Genomic DNA, 14,993 nt, shown 5'->3' on the forward strand with positions numbered 1-14,993 from the left:
TTAAATGAGGGGTCTGCAGTTTGCATTGAATGATAAGCAGTTCCATATGCTTGTGAAAAATCCCTTATTCTTAAATGTTAGGGGCCCATAAAATTAGTTTGCTCTGGGGCACAGTAATTATAAGTAACACCACTGCATGGTTCCATTGCATATGACAGTGCTGTCCTTCTGCATCTGTATCATATTTTAAATCCAGTGCAATTCAAAAAGCACAATTTTCCAGTAGTACTGGTGTACGGCACACTGTTGCATTTGCACTGTTGCTTAATGAGCCAGACTATATTTACCACAACCTTATGTGGCAGACCTTCATCAGATTTTGCACCAGGGCCCATAAGCCTTTAGCTATGTAAGGGGTGCCATTGATCCAAAATACATTCTGTATACAAAAACATCCCCAGTACACAGAATGAATGTCTTTTAGGGTACATACGTATTTGTGGTCATATACACAGATGCAAAATATACAAAACACCTATTTCTGTTAAAGAATGAGAACAGAATCTGGTTTGTACACAAAAGAATATCATTTTACAAATTCCAATCTGTCAATTTTAACAAGCAATCTGTTTCACAAATGTATAACATCCACATGTTACTTACAGAAAGAATTATGTAAAAAAAACTTAGACAGAATATATAATGGTGTAACTATCTAATTCTAGAGCATGCCAAGCTAGATTTTAATGACAAAATAGATTTTTTGACAGAAAGCAAAATTTTATAGCACAGTATTTATCAACAAAACTGACTAAATATTAGTTGTGTGAAACAATACTGTCAGTCACATTACTGAACCAATAAGAACAAGCTAATTGTCCTATAACAGACAAGATGAAAAGTTGCCAGCTCCACATGGCTGTGTCATTCCTAATACATAGGATACTATCTGGTCTGCTATAGAGGTGCGCCCTAATGTCCCATGTGCTATGGTCGCAAATACTTATATACCCTGAGAGACATTCATTTTGTGTACTAGGAGAATGTATTTGGGATAAACAGCACACCATAGCTATGCCTCTGCACTATGACATGTGAGGCTTCACATTAGAGGATATATTTATTAAAGAGTGAAGTTAGAGATGGCTGCAGTCTGCTAGGGTGAAATTGTGCCACTCATTTCACTCATTCCATTCATTTCTTTGGGATTTTTTAGAGTATTTATCAATGGGTGAAAGAGAAAATTCACACTTTGATGAATATTCCTTTCAAAATCCCATAGAAATGAATGGAGAGTGGCACAATTTCCCCCAAACAGACTGCAGCCATCTCTAACTTCACTCTTTAATAAATATACCCCAAGGTGTACTAAATGTAAAATGAATTGCAGTTACAAGAATTGTTGCAGTGATACTTTCTAATCACATAGATATACTAACTTACTATGTTACAATGTTACTATGTTACCAAAATACCTGAATGTGAGTGGCTCTGGTCACTTTGTACTGTGATTTGTGAAAGATCTGTTCATCCGTTCATTTATGCCTATGGGATACCCTTAGACCTTGCCCCCCCAGTAGCCCTGAACCAAATCCCAGGGTTACAGTTTGGGCATCCTATGGTATATGCTGAGGTCTCTCACCCATATTAAAGGAAAACTATGCCAAAAATGAAAATGTAATATTAGCTTTAGCATACTGAAATAAGAAACTTTCTAAATACAATCAATTAAAAATTCTGTACCGTTTCTGAAATAATCAAGTTTATCGTCACTATTCCTCTCTCAGCATCTGTTTCTCCTCACTCTGTCTTCATTCAGGAGTTGGGTGTCAGATGAATGATCCAATATAGGGGTGCTTCCTTTTGCCTAGAAGATGTATTATAGCTCACTCTATTAAAATCTCTAGAAATCATCTCTCTACATGCAGAATTTGGCAAAAGGCCGTTATTTTGTTGGATTTTGTTTGTACTGGAATCAGTTATTCGAATGAGCTCTAATACATCTGCTAGGAAAGGAAGCCCCCCTATAAGATATATTGGATCGTTCATCTGACACCCAACTGCTGCATGAAGACAGAATGAAGAGAAACAGATGCTGCGTGAGGAATGGTGAATACATTATAAACTTGATAATTTCAGAAACAATGCAGAATTTTTAATTGATTGTATTTGGAAAGTTTCTTACTGCTGTATGAGGAAGCGTTTATTCAATTTTCATTTTCCCCTTTAAAGTTTTCAGGAAGTATAAAAAAAACATTGGCTTTATCTTGTTTACACTTGACCCTTGACACTTACATTTGCCACTTGTATAGCAGATCAACACCCCTTTCAAACATTATGTAGACCTTTATTTTCTAAGCAAGTTCAGCTGGTATAACATTTCCAATCATATTAGCATAAGCATTATGACCAGAGGTAAACAGTTAGAAACCACCATATGCGGTTTATCTTGACGTGGTATGGTGGTTTGTCAGTTTCATGATTATAACTTTGTAACTAAAAACTGTGCACTTACATGCACTTAAATAGATACTAAATGACTAGGGAAATAGGGGACCAGGGAATGTGCATTGATCATACCCCTCACTTGTATGTGTAAGCTAAGTCGAACTTCTATTTTACTTATGTATTTTACTTGGAGTGCCCCCCTCCCCAGTTTTTTATGTATTGTCATATTATCAAAGGCTGTAACTGTGCATATTCCATCTTTTAGATTTGGGTGTCTGTAGACAGGGGTGATTCTAGTGCTACAGCTACCCCACCCCAGGTAAGCCACATCACTAGTCGCTCTCAGCACTAGAAGAGGTGATTTTCTAGCTTCATTTCTCAGCTCTTTTTGCCACCCTGGCAACTTGTAAGGAGCTGCTGCTTGAGGCAAAGTTCTCAACTTGCCTTATGGCAAAATGCCCCTGTCTGTAGAAGTAGTGATTCTGACTGATCTCATATATGAAATAGAGGTCTGCACAAAGCTTTGCTCTACTGTGTATGAGGGGGGTCGATTTAGCCATATGATCAGTACTTACGTTTACCCATTCTTCCTTTGTTCTTTCCGACATTCCAACAATGTGCCTCCCTAACGCATGAAGTGCCCAGGGGCATTCCTGGCATTAAAGCTGCAGTGCTCATCTTGCCTCATGGCAGAAACGCCCCTGGAAGTGGCAGCAGTCACAATCAGCAGTGCATATAAAACAGATGCAACTCTTTGTGCTCCGTTCTGGGATTGCAAAAGGTTGCATCTGTCAGTAACAGGTGCACATCTCAGGGACAGGTGGGCAAAAACCACTGCACTATGGGTGTTTTTCCCATTGCCTTGACCCCCCATAATAAATTGATCCTTTTTTGTTTGTTTTTTGTAGCCTTAACACAAGTTTATGTTTTTTCTATTTATCCATAGCTAGTTACATTTAAAACCTGACTGAAGATAAATAGCAGTACTTTTCCAAGCCCATCTTATAACCCCTGCACAGCTATGTGCTTAGTCATATGGCCCCAAGCAAAGCCTGAAACAGGTCAACTGCAGCTGAGAAATTGGCAGGGCCAGTTTTATAATTAGATGTTTGCAGTACAGAAGTATAGATGGGAAAATATAATCTGATGTTAAAGTCAAACACACACATACAACATCTTAATACCTCACAATGGTCTGACATAACCATTACATCAGAATATTTTATTACTGACATGAAATAGGATCACTGAATAACTGTTTCTAGTCACTATCCACAATTCCCTGGTTTTGGTTGTTGTTATACAATACTTCGCCATTAGGGTTGCCACCTGGCCAGTATTTTACTGGCCTGAAAATTATACTTGACCCCAATGTTATTAATAAGGAAAAAATCTAAATATATAGGAAGGCCAGTATTTTTTTCCAAAAAAGGTGGCAACCTTATTTGCCATATAGATTGTACCGTACTGTGGTGCACACCTGTTGGTATGGCACAAATGCCAGCTACTCCATGATAGTAGAGCGAAAGGCTCGGCACCTACTACTCTTTAGCGTTTTGCCAATGTGGATTTCACATTTTGGTAACAACTATACAATGAACACTTCTGTGAAACATGTATAAGTTTTAATATCTTGCTTTGCCAGTGCAAACTAAGCTAACTAATAAACTAATTAGGTTAATGAAAGTAAAGTTAATAAAAGTCACAAACGTCTAGTATCTCATAGCCACCAAGCAATTATTGATGCTACCTGTTTGCACACTAGATACTAGATCTAACTACTTTTTTTTCACAGAGTCCTGTATTGTCTTTGTTCTGTCTCTCTATCAAAATACTCTGAATCCACTGCAAATGCCTTAATTCAAAAAATATAAAGTACTATGTATCTACTTAGAGTTTGTACAAAAGCATATGAATTTGCATTTGCCCCTACCTTTGCCGTTTTAGAAACACATATCTATCTAGTTAGATTTCCTTTAAGATTGTCACTAACAGAATGATCTCCACAAAATTGGCACTCACAGTTCAGCACTTTATGGCAAAATAGAACAAGCATGGAGTAGGGATGGGGTAACATAAAAATGTTGCCTTTTAGCAAATGGCAAACTGTGTGAGTAGTATTAATCACAGTTGGGGCCTGATGCTGCTTAATTGGCAGAGCCCACCTGGGCGGGCAGTGGGTTTGTAGCCAAAGGGACCCTGGGAATATGACTCTGTTAACTAGAAATGTGGTGACCCATTATTTATAAGTGAAGCTCTGAAGACAGCCAGTGATACTCTATGATCCTGTGATTTTGTAGAACCCTTTCCTGCACTGAAATGTTTCAGTCCGAAGTGTAAGTAAATAAAGTCAGATCATGGATGGCAGTCTGGTGTAATTTTTCATAAATAGCCCCCTATTGTCAGCTGTATGTCACAAAATGCTAAAAATTGCTTCATGTATTTTCTTCATACATCACCCTTTGTTGCAAGGATATATCTTTTGTTAATGAGCAGAGGCCTGTAGATAGGCAAAGCAGTGATTTGTAATAAAGGTTTCTAAATGGCAAAGTACAGCCAAATTAAATTGTAATAGGAAAATCAATGCACTTACATTTTTAACATTGCTTTTTTTTTAATTTATTTGATGGCCATTTTAACTGCAACAAATCCATGTTTCTGGTCTAAAAGCAGAAGTTTGACTAGAAGTGCATCCTTACTTTATGCTTGCTGCATAAATTAAATAAACCAAAAGCATTTTGGTACTTTACCTTTTTGGGGGTGCCCTGTATATTATATGTGTATGGTAAAATTAAAAAAATACTCAGATGTACAAAAAAAAATCACCATATTAACAATATATTGTAACCCCGTCTGGGATAGGCTAGACCTTATCCGGCTAGGAAACAGACAGAGCACCGTTTACATTTGACCCTCTCTCTATAGGATGGGCATTTGCTACATGAAAGGGTGAAGGAATGGCGTTGTACAACTACACCTCACTTGATCTGCATGACTAAATAAAAGAATTGGATGCCAGAAGATTCTTGAACAAAACAAACAGCAACAGGCTTTATTCTCTCGCAAAGCACAAATCAGGGTTTTCATATTCACAGTCCTTGGCCTTGAAGTTTATCACATACATGTCAGGTAACATCACAGCAGCTTGTGACATCCCCGTGGAGATAGCATACCACACTGGATAGATACACCCTCCGGATCTCTGTACGGTGACTTGGATCCCCACACGTTGGATTGGAAAATCACTAAAAACTAAGTCCCTATTAAATGGTGATCCCTACACAACAGTCTTGATACATGGGCTTCTGCCCAGCAACCGGAGAACAAGGAAGTGTAGACATTTAACGCCATGGGGGAGCGAATAAATATAGATGACTATTTATACATACATTTTAGATTCACATTACATTCTTCTTAAAATACCAATGGTTAGTTGTGGTGCTAATTTCCCCCCCCCCCTTTTTGTTCTTTTTAGCACCTATAGGGTTGCCACATTTTTGGGAACATTTTATTGGCCAGAGTGGGGGAGAGGATTGTGACATAAATGGTGGCCCAGTGATTTCACTGGGAGGGCCCATGATGTAGAGGGAGTGGAGCTGAACCGTCAAATGTGCAGATATCAGGGGATTTGGGAAATATTGTTGCTAGAAAGTGAAGAAAGACGGACTGGGACTAGTGACCACAAATTTACCGGCAGCTACTTTGCCAGTCAGATGGCAACCCTAAGCACCTAGTTTATGGCAAGTATGCCATGAAGCAAGTTGAGCACCTTTCCACAGGTGGCACTTTACAATCAAAAACCAACAAACACATTTATTCTAATAAGATCTGAATTTATTTTTTTTATTGCAAGAAAATCATCTTAGTGCATAGAGCACAAGTGCACTATCCGTGAAAAAAATGTGCTACCCCCCTCCCACTTGGTGTTAAATACTCCTCTACCTCCTACTCAGACAGTCGAGTGTCATGGTTAATGTCATCCATCTCTTCACCCATAAAAGGGTTGACTGCTAACTGTGGCTCAGTCCTGTACAAGTGCAAGTAAAGGGGGGGGGGGGTAAGGTAAGGTGGGGGATGCATAAAAGGCAACAGCAGTCCTAGAAAACAGTCCAAATGGAAATCTTGGCTTGGTTGGTCTCCAACACCAAACTGGCTTATTAGAATGTAATATTTTTCCTAAATAAAGGATTTGTGTAGATGTTAAACCCTCCTTCCCTCCTCCTTCTCCTCCTCTCTCCTCTGCAGACTGCAGGATGTGATGTTTTGTTGATTTCAAGTTAACTTTCACCTACACTGAAATGGTGCACAAATATTACTTTACCATGTTGGTGATGAATCCTCCTATTCCTCCTCCTCAATACCCTGTGTTTGTTGGGCATCCTGGCTTGCTTGGCCTCCAACTGAGCTTACTAGGTATCTTTGATGTGTAGATTGTCCCATAGTAGAAAGTTCTCAGGAAGAGGGGCATCAACATATAGTTAAGAATATTCATCGTTTAGTGACTTTGCTCTGGGATTTGGGTTTTGGACCAATGAAGCGTTTTTTCTGGGCAATAGAGGTTCTTTTTCATTGCTCTGGCTTCACAGAGTAAGGAGTCAAAATCTGAGGTGAATGAAACAGCCATAAGTAAATGTTATTAAATATCATACTTATGGTTTCATATACTATAATGCAACCTTATGCTAACACCTTAACGTGTCTTCTTTGGTGAATGTACATTTAACACAGTCTTTATTAGTATTATTTGCTGCCATATTACAGATCACGGCTAGAATGTATTAGCCCATTTCTTTTATGATGGTGTATTTTAAAGCTATAAACTTATTGGAAAGATTCAACCAAGAAACGTGCAATATTATCAACAATCTTTTTGTCTGACATGGTACTTAACAGGGAAAAGAAAACATGTATGTTATTCTACTGTACATAAAAGTGTGATAGAGCAAGTAGAGAGAGAAGAGAGTGATAAAAGGTACTGAGTAAAGTGAAGAGCAATAGCCGGAAAGGGAGGGGCCGACGGTAACTAGATATAAAGAAATTCAAGGGAGAACAACATACTGAAGTCCAGGAATATTAAGTAGGTGGGACAGTCCTGTCCAGTGTAGTTCCAATACCTGCCATAAAATACAATCACATTGTGGAATTAGAACAAACAAAGAGGTAATCACAAAATATCAATGCTTTTCTAATTATATATGTACTTTCCCATTATTTTCACTAAACAGTTATATTAATAATTGATTTACCAGTTGATGAGGGAAAAAGAAGGTAAGTGCTCCAGCTAAGGGCACGTCTTCCATAAATGGTGCAAAAATGATATTTATTGATATATATATATATATATATATATATATATATATACACACACATACACACACATATATATATATATATATATATATATATATATATATATATATATATATATATATATATATATATATATATATATATATATATATATATATATATATATATATATATATATATATATACACACAAGGGAAATGGGTAACAAATGCAAGGACATAAGATTGGCTGGTTCACTTGCCTTCACAGATTTCACTCCAGCTATGGTGGTTCCTTCAGTAAATCCAATATTCACCTTCACTTCTGTGTTATAACTGAAAAAGAAGCAAAAGATGATTATGTAAAAAAGCAATATTTCAGAGTGTACAATAAAAAAATGATTACAAATGTACCTAATTTCGAGATCCAATATGAGCTGCTTCTTGCATGGGCTCTCAGAGCCTGAATATAAGGGGTGTTAAAATGTGTAAATCAAGAAATCTCTTTATAATATGAGGAGGGCGGTAATCCCAACAGAGAGGGATCATTACCTTCTTGCCAAAATCAACATTTATGAAGCGGAAAGCGGAGAGATATTTGCTGACAGAGCTGATTTTAGGCTGAATCTTCTGTCTAAGCATAGTCTCCAAAATTGTGGTAACATGAGGCCACATACTCTTCTCAAGCTGCCAGGTGAATTAAAGACAATACATGTACCAGGTCATGAAGTCAGCATACCTCCCCGCCCGGTCCGGATTGCACTCAACTCCCCACCCGCTCATCCTCCCACCGTCGACCCACTACCCCCCCCCACTGCCGGCCAGCCCCCCCCCCCCCGACCCGCTCAACCTACTTCACAATTTTTCCAATAGCCGGCATTGGGAGGGCGGGTTGAGATGCGGTGGCCTGCGGGTTCAGAGTACAGGTGGGGACAGGTTTAGTTGCGGCATTTTTGTTGGATGAATATTTAACCTGCTGCACAAATAGGGACACAGCTTATACCTGACTCTTCAAAAAGCACTTTTAGGGTTGTACTGGATTACCAGAAAAATCCGGGTGGACCCTGTTCCAAGTTGGGCCACAGGCTCATGTGTTTATTGTGGCCACATGCTTATTAAGTAGTATGCATGTGCAAATAAAGGAAAGTAAGCCCTTGATACCATTATGCATGTGTGTTTCCAGTTGCGGAACTACCGGGGGAGCAGGGCCCGCACCCCCTCGGGGCCCCCCGGCAGCTTGCGCGCCACTGAAATGCAGGCCGAAAATCACATACGGAGCACCAGGGCCCGCCTCCCTCTAGTTACGTTACTGTGTGTTTCATTAGTTTTTTTAATTTACATACTATAATCTGTCCTTCTAGCTATTTCCCCATTTTGTTCCCATACAGAAATAGGAAATGACTATGAAACAGGCCAAATGGTTAGGATAAAGAGGGTCCATTAATACCTTGACCCACTGTGAGTTTTCCTGGCATTCTGGTGGGGTATGCTAATTATGGCAGGAAAACTGGTAGATAGCAGTGATCTTAGTGATTCATGTGCCCTACCCAGGATATATAAGAACATTGCCTTGCACTGACAAACCTATTTTAACAACATGTTTTACATGAAATCTGTTAAACAGACAAGTGATTTGTTAATTCTTTTATAATAAAAGCAGCTAATCAATTGTTAATTTCTTTGTATAGATATTAATGTTGTAGATTTAATTATGTAAATATATCAATGGCAGGCAGTTGTTTTACTGTTTGAATGCAGGGTGGTGCGAAATGTGTACATCATGTTCGCCTACATCATGTTCCCCATAGACGCCAGCGCCAAAGTTTCCCCAGTGATTGCGGATTAAAAGTCGCGGCGAAAAGTCGCCGCGAGTCAAATCGCCGCGCTATCGCCTAGTGTGCCCTTAGCCTTATACAGGTTCAACAGGAGAAGCCACATTATGTGTTATGCAATTAGCATGATAATCATGTCCTATTTCTCAGGCTCTTGGCCTTGGAATGTCAAAACAACACCGTATTTTCCAGATCCTGTCAACACAGCATTCTGATTGGCCATTCAAAATGATTTGGCAGATACAGTACCTGTGGTTGATAGTTTTGTCCTCACTGGCTAATTCACAGTAGTATCACTCTATATGTGGACTAAGAAACACTATCGTTCAAATCCCCTAAACTGTTGCAAACAAGACTAGGGCAGTTACTGTAAATGACCATACTAAGAGTACTAGCAGAACTGTTAAAGGAATTCTCTTTTAAGGGACCTAGGTCATTCTGCTATAATCCCTTTGGTAGTTATGTAGTAAAAAGCTAATAACATAGCAGATAAGGTTCACGGAAGCATAGTTTTTCAGGAAAGCCAAATCTTACCTATAGGGTCATTTATAATAGGGATGCACCAAATCCACTATTTTGGATTCGGCCGAATCCCCGAATCCATCTTGGAAGATTCGCCGAATACAGAACTGAATCTGTATCCTAATTTGCATATGCAAATTAGGGGTGGGAAAGGAAAAAGTAGAAAAAATTGGTTTGCATCCTTGTTTTGTAACAAAAACTAATGTGAAATCCCGCCCTCCCCACAATTTGCATATGCAAATTAGGATTCGGTTCAGCCAGGCACAAGAATTCGGCGAATCCGAATCCTGCTGAAAAAGGCCGAATCTTGGCCGTCTCCCAAACCGAATCCTGGATTCGGTGCATCCGTAATTTATATTGTGTAAGGCAGAGGGAAAAGTGCAAACAACAGGCACAATACAGCACTTTGTTGCACTTTGCATCCTGCCCCACACACTAATTCAATTGCTACAGCAGACCCTGTACTTACCACCTGTCCTACATGACAACTGATAATAGTGTGGTAGTAAAAAAAATAGTGTAGACCCACTTGTTCTTAAAAAGTGTGCATTTATTCCATATGATTCAGCATGAAACCAAAATGCACACCATACAATGGCCTACTTCCCTACGGTTTACTGATATAACTGGAATTTCCCACTTGTGCCCTATTGTTTTTTGGTTTGTGCTAATAATGTGATAGTAACACAAGACAGCACACAGTTTTCTACCTTGGCCTTATTTGGCGTTTGACATAAGCCTGGACCCAGCATGGACTCAGACACTGAAAAAATCCTCCCCCCCCCACACTAATTACCATAACTTAGGCACAGGAAAGGGGAGAAAAAGACATGGGAACAGTGAGTTCCAGGGTTCTTATTCTTTACAGTTTTGTGGGCAGCTATTAACATTTCCTACTAGCCTGTGCAGATACTGTAAATCCACAATACATGGCCATTTGTGCAGTAGGTGCTAGATGCCTTTTAAAGAACTCGACAGATACCTTTAACCAGTTCTTCTCAGCTAGGTGCATTATTTATAAGCCTCCAGGTTACCTTGGGCCTGCTTTCTTTCTACCTTTAGTGCATTTACTCTTTGTAGAGTAAAGGGTTAAGACTATGCAATGTGTTGAAGAGGCAGCAGGATAGAATTCCACCTCAGCCCAGGTCTCATTGTGTTGCATGCTTGTGATCAGTTTGGGCTTGTCCATAAACTATGCATGAAAATCTAATCCTACCTGGATTACACCCAATGCTCATGAATGAACATGACAAAGCTTGCAGATAACTACCGCAGCATAGAAGAATTGCATGTGCTGGATAAAATTCTTTTGGGGGAAAGTGCCATTCAGAGTAGTAATTTGTTACTTGCTGCAGATAGATATTTCCAAGCATATAGAACAAACTGATTAGTGAGCCATGTGAGGTAACCGTGTATGTGTTTTTGTGTGTGCATTTGTGCATAGCTGTGTTTAGAAGAATCAAGTAAGGGTGGCTGCCATAGGCTTTACTGTTTATGGGCAGTGGCGGAACTACCGGGGGAGCAGGGGGTGCGAGCAGGCCAGGGCCCTCACCCCGTCAGGCCCCCCCGGCAACCATTGAAATGCGGGCCGAAAATACGCATACAGAGGGGGTTGGGGGCCCGGCTGCGCGTAGTTACGTTACTGTTTATAGGGTCATTCAGAGCCATGCAGGGTGAGTGCAGAAGGTAAAGAAGTAAAGAAATTACTCTACACTACCCAGATATCTATTTAATAATGGTAACATATAAACACACATTTATAAAGCCAATTCAGATTTATTACAATAATACTGTGCATTTTGTATGTCCTACCTGCAGTCTTTAGCTGTTGTTAAACTACAGTTTGTGGCATCTTCAACAGCCAAATGCTGGAAAACTGCACATTGTATTCTAAATTATGGGGCACACATTGTCTTTTAGCCAGGACCCCATGGACAATGCTGATATTGCAAGTTGAATACTCAGCATCCAATCGCAGTTGCTCTCCTAGCAAATCTATAGAACCATCTATCTTGGTTCATATCTTATCTGACTGCTGCTAGGATCCACTGCTGAAGTTTCATAGACAGATCTGGGCGTGTGAAGGGTTTGCACTGGGAGAAACAGACACAGACACAAGCAAAGAGGAAGGTGAAAATATGCTTTCAGCCAGTTATTGGAGCACGCGTGTTCTGATATAAAAACCACTGGTGTATGACACTGGAAGAATGGGAGGTATTTTAGCCTTCAGGGGTTGACAAAACAAATACAGGGGTTTCCCAACCTTAAAAACAAATGCATTTCAATAACAAGAAAAGTGCAAAGGGAAAAAATAAGATAGAAAATGATGTGTATGGAGTTGAAAAACAGGTGAATGTCTGTTAAGGTGGCCATACACATAGATATCCGCTTGTTTCGCGATTTTGCCAAATGAGCAGATCTCTCCCGATATGCCCACACTGAGGTGGGCGATATCGGGCTGATCCGATCTCTGGGCCCTAGGGCCCAAGATCGGATCATAATGAAAGTTATACAGGCGGTCGGATCGCGGGACCACATCAACGAACAGAAGCAATCCGATGGGATTTTTAACCCTGCCCGATCGACATCTGGATGACTTTTGGCCAGATATCGATCGGGGAAGCCCTTTGGAGGACCCCACACACGGGCCAGTAAGCTGCCCCCTCGGTCTGTCGGCAGCTTTTATCGGTCTGTGTATGACCAGCTTAAAGTGATACACTAAAAATTTTCTTTTCAAAATATTAATCTACATCAAAAGTTGCCTATGGTTCATGTTGATTGTTTTTCGCTGATAGTTCTGATTTTGTAAGTAATTGCTACTTGAAGTTCCTAAACCTGACTGTTTGGCCTAACTGACTGTCTCTTGTCAGCCTGTCAGGTAGAATTTCTAATGCTAACGGACTATTGCTGCACAAATATGGCAGCCCCCACCTAGAGGAACACGGGGGTAAGAAAGGTGATGTAAAATCATTACACAAATACTTTAATGGCAAAATTATAAATAGCATTCAAAAACAATGTTATGACAAATACAAAAAAAGGTTATTTTCTGGTGTCAGTATCTCTTTAAGTGCCATAATTGTTGCAACATCAGTCTGCCCTGGTGCTGCTTAAAAAATGTTTTCATGATCATTTGTAGGGATGCATCGAGTCCTGGAATCATTTTCAGATTGGTAGAATCCAAGCTATATTAATCAAGATTCAGTTTTGGCTGAATCCAAAAGCCTAGTTGAACCAAATCTGAACCCTATCTAATTGAAAAAATTGGTGTCCATTTAGGTGTGAGCTTCACAGACGCATGCCTAAACAAACACAGATAGGTTTAAATTGGTTACTCAGGAGTAGATAATATTCAACCAAACTTACCCAATATATCTCCATGTGCAGGTGCCAAAAATCAGGCAACATTCCCAAGAGAATCAGATTGATTCAAATTGGCCATAATTTAATTTGGTCTGTTAGTAAACTGGCCCGTGTATTCAGATACAGGTTGAAACCAGCTGTACTGAGGTTAAGGGGTACATACCTGGTTTTTGCAGAGCTAAATGTAAAGATCCAGTCTAGTTCATGATCTAACTCTAACTTCATGCTTTTAATTAAATTAAGTTTAATTCCATAAACCAAGAGTGCCAACATGCAAACTAAAATGAAGGCTGAATGCTGTGTTCACTAAGTTTATGTAAGTCAAGTCATTCTGCTTGGCCTGCAATGCAGTTTGACTAAACTATATAACAAATACCTGCAGTAGTACATAGCTGTGAATATGTGAGATCAAGTGCTGAAAATATCATTCTTGTTTAGAGGCCCCTCCGCTATCTTCTCGGCCCTTCAGTTTCCCTTCCATTGATAACATCCTTGTTCAGTGCAGCAGGTCTGCAATTTTATTTCCATGTATAGTCCTTTTCTTGCCTGCCAGTTCCTTTCCCATCCACAGGTCATCCTTCCTCTCCAGCCAAACTGTGCCAGATATCCTGTGGATATACACTGGCCTGTGTGCCCCTTGACTCCTGGCCCCATGCATTCTGCTGTTCTTAGGATTAAATCATACAGGGGATTTAATTTATTAAAGCATAATTTCTCAACTTCACTAAGGTTCTCTCATACCACCTGTTGGGGATAGGATCAGCTGTGGCCAGTAACTTCTGCTGCTATCCTCATCTTTTGTTAGATGACCCTTGTTTACTTGCATGGAAAATGTACTTAGTGTAGTACTACCTACCAGTAGATGGTAGACCCTGGGGTCCTCCAGGGCTGTTGTCTCGGGGGGCCCCCTCTGCTGCAAAGTCCACTCCCCCCCCATCCCTGCTGCAACGCAAGTGACAGATTCAGGCAGGGAGCAGGTTTTTTCCCAGTGTCCCCTGGCCCAGTCCAAACCTTTACATATAATACAATTCAGCACAGAGGCCTGCCTTTTTTCCATAGTAATCACTCTTAATCATAATGATGAGACCAACTTTGGTAAAAGTCTCTGATAAAGGAGTCAGTTATCGAATATTACTTTAAAAGACTTACTGCTTACTGGCAAAACCTGCTATAATGTGCACCATATATATCTCTATATATATCTCTGTAACCTTTATTAAGATATTCATGTTTTTTTAATCTCACCTTATCTTTATCTGCACTAGTTTGTCTGTACATTGAATGTCAATGCATGTATGAGTTTCTAAAGGCTTCAGTTGCCTTCCCTATTGGTTCAAATTAGTTTTAAATCTACCAATTAGATGCAGAGGCATTAAGGGCAACCAGCTATTTTAATACCTGCTGATATCACTAGAAGAAACCTAGTCAGAGCTGACACCAGCAGTACCTGTTAATAATGAACGTAAGGCATATTCTGTGATGCTGAGAGTTCAGCAACAGCTCAAATGCTACCGATTTACATTGCTGCTATTATTGCTGAGGCTTAAGGTGGCCATACACGGGCCGATAAAAGCTGCCGACAGACCGAGTCGGCAGCTTA

General features: G+C 39.8%; 1 long non-coding RNA gene across 1 annotated transcript; it reads right to left on the reverse strand.

Moving 5' to 3' along the window:
- Positions 1-5,411: 5,411 nt before the first annotated feature.
- LOC108715640 lies at positions 5,412-7,718 on the reverse strand. The gene is made up of 2 exons (XR_001935558.2): positions 7,635-7,718; positions 5,412-7,502 (listed from the first exon to the last, which is right to left on the reverse strand). It is a non-coding gene; the product is annotated as an uncharacterized LOC108715640 (long non-coding RNA).
- Positions 7,719-14,993: the final 7,275 nt, after the last annotated feature.

Source organism: Xenopus laevis, chromosome 4S (assembly GCF_017654675.1).
Source record: "Xenopus laevis strain J_2021 chromosome 4S, Xenopus_laevis_v10.1, whole genome shotgun sequence".
NCBI classification, from domain to species: Eukaryota; Metazoa; Chordata; class Amphibia; order Anura; family Pipidae; genus Xenopus; species Xenopus laevis.